Genomic DNA, 6,429 nt, shown 5'->3' with positions numbered 1-6,429 from the left:
CTCTCTCTCTCTCTCTCTCTCTCTCTCTCTCTCTCTCTCTCTCTCTCTCTCTGTCTCTCTTACTCTTTCTCTATCATCCAAATTATTTTACGATCATTGATTATTGTACATATACACGAATATTATGTATATATATATATACACACACACACACACACACATATACACCATAAAATGGCCCATAAAATGCACCCTATTCATACACGTACAATAGACCGTCATATATATGCGATTTCCATCTTTGTACATTCGTAAGTGCAATCGGTTACATCCGATCGATCGTACACACTTCTGTCACTCATATTTGCCCGATGATGCGCAACGTCCACCCACCAAGACACTTAATTTTCACCAGTGCCACGGTGTACACATCGATTCCTTTGCGCTTGCCTCGTTTCCACGTGTCGATAAATCCGCAATAAGATTATTAATTGCACGACGAGTCGTTGACTGAAATTTTATTAATTAATAACACGGGGGATGGTGTCTTATTACTTGTTGGAATATAATTTTTTTTTTTTTTTTTTTGCTTTTGCGTGTTTTTTATGCTGGTACAAGTTATTCGATTGAAAGTGATTTATCGTCGATTGAAAATGAATATTTTTGAAGTAGGAATTTGATAAAAAAATCTTGATCTTGAAGATTTTCTTTTTTAATTTTATTTAATTTTTGTAGATTTATATTCTGCAAAGATTTTTTTCAAGAATTACAGAGATTTAATAAGATCGTTAAAAAATTCGTTTTTATGAAATAATATTATAATAGAATATAATAGAAATATATTAAGTGGAAGGATGTATTTAGTTATTATCAAAATTGAGACGAGAAATATGAAAATGTATTTAAATTACGAGCATCTTTGGAAAGTAGGTTACCGAGACCGGTTGAGATAAAATGTCGAATACTGTTCGGATTGCAAAGGGTTAAGTAGTGCATATCAATTTTCTGGCAGACCAAAAGACACTGACAACGAAGAATTTTTCTTATCCTTTTGTTCCTTTGTTAAAATTTACACAGTTGAAGAAACATCACGGAACACGGTTACATTTTAATTTCATCAACATCTTTAAAATTATTCTTTTTTAAATTTTTAAATCGACAAATTAAAAAATAAAATTGTATTATGAGACAAAAATCACTTTCATCGTACGTATTTTTACATTCGTAAAAAGAATTTTATCTGGCAAAACCGTATCGAGTTGTAGACCCTGTAAATCGCTTGCATTGTTTTGTACAAGTAAGGACATTGTTACTCACGCTATAAAAAATGCTATTTGTCGATCGATCGAAAAAAAAAAAGAAGATCCCTATCGAGATTCACATCGTGGTCACGTTCACACACGTATATACAAACGTATATCATAATTGTGTCACTGTGCTGCAACACATCAAATATCAATGAAACAAAACGCGCTTATTGTTCTATTCTACATATGTATATATATTATACCGCCATTGAAAACACGCTGTTTCGCGAGTTGTTCTTGCCAACAAAGATTTTGCAACAAAGACAAAATAAGCCTTGCCTGTGCTTCGATTTTGCACATAAATATTGCTAAAATATTTGCTCGAACTCCGATTTCGATATTTTATTGGAGAGAAAAAAAAAGAGAGAGAGGTAAAATATTACAATGCATTAAAAATCGAGAATGAAAGTTTCGTTCATTAATTTTCGTTGAGGTAAATATGTAAAAATTTCGATGATATTTCAACAAAAAAAAAAAAAAAAAGAAAAAAAAAGAAAAACACCATCGATCGAACGAGATTGAAACGAGTCGTTCGTTCGGTGGCAAGATTACACATGCATTATTTCGAATAGGCTTTTTTGCTAAAAAATTATGCATAAATATAGCACGATGCTTGATGAAACAAGTTGGACGAGGTGGTATATCAAATACAAAGTTCCTTCACTTATAAGAAATTTAGATTGGACTTTTAAGGAATATGATCGAAACGAGAAAATTTTTAATTAAAATTAAAAAATTATTTACTAATTAATAAGGAAATATTTTCAGGTTTCAGGTATAATCAGGTGATTATATTTCGAACAAATTAAGATATAATTAGATGATATATTTCATGTTGTATAAATCACTAAATAGTTTTTATCGCGAAGAACGAAGGAAAGAAAAAGATGGAAAAAATGAAATGAATTCTGGATAACTGATTGAATATTCTAACATGACTTTTTGGCCGGTTTTCAAGATCACATCCGCGAAATCGTTTCTCCTTATAAAGAAATTATTTCCTCGTGAACAATTTTTACATGAGGATATCTATCCTAACATTATTCCACGCTAAAAATAATCCGATGTCCAATAAAAGAAAAAAACTGACTCATTCGATATTTTTAGCCACTTTTATATATTTATATTTATATTTTATATTTATATTTGTATTACTAAAAAAATAATTTAAAATTGGATGATTAAAAATCGAATTATATTTAACGAGATTTTATAATTCAGAATTTAATTTTTTTTTTCTTTGTAAATAAAATAATACCGAAGATCTTAAATTTCAATACATTTAGATAAATAAAATAGAATATAGCGAATTTTAGATTTTTAAAGAGATTAAAAAATAACTTGGCTAAAAAGATATAAAATTTCAAATAATTCAGAATTCAACTTCAAAATATTATTTATAATTTTTTTTAAAACAATTTAATTATCACATTAAATAAATATAACAACGTATACACTTCAACACGTTATTACCAAAATCCATCGATTCAAAAAATTCAATCCATACGTTTGAAATGAAAAAAAGATAGGAAGGAAAAAAAAACCGATTCGCAATTGTAAGAATACAACCACCGTCGTTTCAATACACTCGTTAATGAAACAAAACTCGATGCATTATTAAAGGTGGGATAAATCCAAGGAAATCCGTCTCGGAGACGAGATTCGAATAATGAAACGCGAGAAGGGAATCCAACTTGTTTTTCGTCAAGTACTGTACGTCTGGTTTATAGAGCTCGCAGCCGCCTGGAAACGCTTCTATAGATCGTATGCCGTATCCGCAATGCTTGGAGCTGAGATTCTTTGTACATAACCTTTTTTTTTTCTCTCTTTTTTTTTCAACTCCTCCTCCTTTTTCTTTTTTTTTTTTTTTTTTTTTTTTTTTTTTAACTCCTCCCCCTTTTTTTTTTTTTTTTTTTTTAACTCCTCCCCCTTTTTTTTTTTTTTTTTTTTTAACTCCTCCCCCTTTTTTTTTTTTTTTTTTTTTAACTCCTCCCCCTTTTTTTTTTTTTTTTTTTTTAACTCCTCCCCCTTTTTTTTTTTTTTTTTTTTTATATTCATTAAATTGCGCGCCTCGGCAGCAGCAGCAGCAGCATAAGCGAACGTGCAAAGCGAATCGCACATGATCGCAAATGGCGTGGTCGCTCTCCTGGGATCGTATTGATTTATCGTCGGTGCGTCGCAATACAGTGTTCAGGCGAGGCGATGCTCTCTCTCTCTCTCTCCTCCATCGAAGAACATCGATCGCGTGGAAATTTCATCCGCGAGAAAACTTTTCTCAATTCTTCGCTAGAGGAAGGTGGATTATCGCTTAAGGGAATGGAGATTCGAAATTGCTTGAAAGAGACTCGTGATTATCAGTGGATAGATTTTGACAGATTGATCGAAATTTTGGAAGATTGGACATTTTTGCGAGATGAATTTGATGGTTATTCATGCTTGAAAGTTTTTTCTAACGGGATTTCATTTTATTTTTTTTATTTTTTATTTTTTTTTTTTTTGAAAGAAGAATGATTGAAGCGTATTAATATTTTTTTGTTTTAAAATTTTGGAAAAAATTTTCTACAATATCTATAATTGTCGAGACAAATTAAAATTTACGTTACATTACGTTTTGTGAATCAATTTATTGAATCAAATTTTTCATAGTTTTTTCTTTTTTTTTTTTGTTTTCAAAAAGATAAACGTACTTTACGGATATTCTTTTTCTGAATTGAAATAAATTCGATTGATTTTATTTTTTAGTATTTCGATAGAAAGAAAAGAAATAACAAGTTCATATATTTCTTCGACTTTGGATCAATTAGCGACAATCTTCGAGATAAATAAATCTCATGATTATTTATCGATTCTTTCCACTTTGTTTTTTCTTCAGAAGAAAATATGCTTATCCTTTTGCAACGAGAAGTCGAACAAGTGTTACGACAAGGATTAAACTAACTTCGTGAGAACACAATGTTTCGATATTAGAGAAAGCAAAGTCTCTCTGATTCTGGGATAATCGAAACGAAAATGCTTAAGATAAATCTCATGATTATTCATTGAAACAAACTTTTCTTTTCGAAGAGGAAGACGTATATGATACGCATGAATATTTTCTTCTATTAATTGATATGAAAAATCGATCGCATGGAATTTCAAACGATCTTCTGTAGCCATAACTTGGGATAAATATGTCAGAATAATTTTCAATTGTAAATAAATGATGTGGAATCATCGATTAATGGGCTTTCTCCAGATTGCTACAGCGCCTATTCAACTTTTCAAGCAATAAAAAAAAAAAAAAGAAGGAAGAAAAGATGAGGAACGTGTCTTGCTTGCACCATGTGTTCTACTCTCTGCCCGTGAAATTCAGCCTGAATATTCATCGACAGATACTTCTCGCTTGTATAAATTAGATTTGAATAGATCTTAGTATATAGTTCATCATTATAAGTACGTTCATGTATGTGCATCTGTAATAGCTTCACAGGATGGTTATTATCTATTGGAATTTTACGAAATGCTTTCTAGATCCTAATCCAAATAGGCTAGGTCACGATCCAATTAATTTCGAAACATTATTTTTTTTTTTTATAAAAAGTTCGAGATAATAACTCGAGAATATACTGGTATCAAAAGATTTTTCTTTAACTTTTCTTTAACCTGGAAAAGATTTTGTACGAATTATAGAGAGAATCTTCCGTCGATATCGTTAATCGTCATCTATTATCATCTTCCTATTTTTATTCCAATTTCAAAAGAAAAAAAGAAAAAAGGAAAAAAGAAATTCGCATTTTCCTCGAAATCCTTAAGAAATCCAAATGACAATAGGGTTAAGTGGCAGGGCGAATAAAATGGGGAAAAAAGGAAAGAGTAAAGAAAAGCAGGTGGGCATACCTCGAATTTCTAATAATCACTCGGCAGAAAATTCCGCGGAGAGGGAGCGGAAACGAGCAGATCACGTGGACCTTATCCAGGTTCGTATGTTCACGACCCGCTTTTAGCACCAATTTCGTACTGTACACACGTATATGTATATATAACATGTACATACAGCGCCTTCTATACGACTAGTAGACGCCATAGCTGCTTTTCAGACTAGACACGGAATAGATGTTCCCGATGCTTCCAAAGTAGGAAAAAAAAAAAAAAAAAAAAAAAAAGAAAGAAAGAAAGAAAGAAAGAAAAAAAAAGAGAAAGAACGAGAGAAATGTGGGCCAACGTTGTACTATCGGTAAAGTACACGTAATAAGTGTAAAGATAAAAACTGGAAATGTAACCATCTCCGTAATATTCGTTGCACAATAGTCTAAATACTTTATATTTTTTGCAATATGTATTGTAATGAAATTTCCTACTACTTTACTGTATGATAATTATTTAAAAAATTTTATATAAAAATCGAAATTGCATGGTTAAATTTTTCGTATCGTATAATAGTGTTGTTTGAAAAATTTTGAATCAAAATAAATTCTTTGCTTATTACTGAATTGAATATTTTCTTTATAATAAATTTTTTATTCGTTGAATTACATTCCTATTTAATAAATTGGAAATTCGTGACACGGAATATATGATTGTATTACGTTTATTTAACATTTTGATAATGATGCATTGACACTTTTACGAATAATAGTAATAAGTAGAAAATTTAAATGACACTGGTGGTGTTAAAATTAATTTCAAGATATCAGAAAGCTTTTTGTTCGTATAATATCAGTGATCAAAAGATAAAAATCGAAGATGAGATAATATTTTGCGACGAATCTTACGGTGACGGTTCTCCCAGATTCGAAAAAAATATGGCGGAAACCACGATCTTTGAACGCCTGCCAAACGAAGCTCGGGACATTCTTTTGCGGTGCACAATGAGCCGTGGAACGAATTAGGAACGCGTAGAGCTGATCTAGAAGCGGGTTATGAATAACACCGGTGCACTCATAGCGGACAAGTATATAATACAAAATGAATATTTCCAATGATAAACGCATACGTGCAACAATCTCTTTGTTTTTAATCTTATAATAATAATTTACAACACTATATTATAACTCTGTGAAATGTTATACATCGACAACATTATATTTTGGAAATATTTGTTTCACTGATCACTCTCGATTGATTTCGTTGGTTCTTTATTTTTTTTTTTTCCATTTTTTTTCGATTTGTTAAAATTTTAATATTATCCTCGCGCAAAATGACG

At 30.7% G+C, this 6,429-nt stretch overlaps 1 protein-coding gene and 1 long non-coding RNA gene across 34 annotated transcripts in view; one reads left to right on the top strand and one right to left on the bottom strand.

Moving 5' to 3' along the window:
* The window catches only part of LOC102678064 (sodium channel protein para), a 57,363-nt gene that overhangs the window by 19,392 nt on the left and 31,542 nt on the right, over positions 1-6,429 (top strand). The window lies entirely within an intron of this gene.
* LOC102677972 overlaps positions 1-6,429 on the bottom strand; it is a 15,303-nt gene that overhangs the window by 578 nt on the left and 8,296 nt on the right. The window lies entirely within an intron of this gene.

The sequence above is a fragment of the Apis dorsata genome, unplaced genomic scaffold, assembly GCF_000469605.1.
Source record: "Apis dorsata unplaced genomic scaffold, Apis dorsata 1.3 scaffold_132, whole genome shotgun sequence".
NCBI classification, from domain to species: domain Eukaryota; kingdom Metazoa; phylum Arthropoda; class Insecta; order Hymenoptera; family Apidae; genus Apis; species Apis dorsata.
Note: the sequence above shows the minus strand (reverse complement) of the source record. Positions and strands in the feature narration are given on the sequence as shown.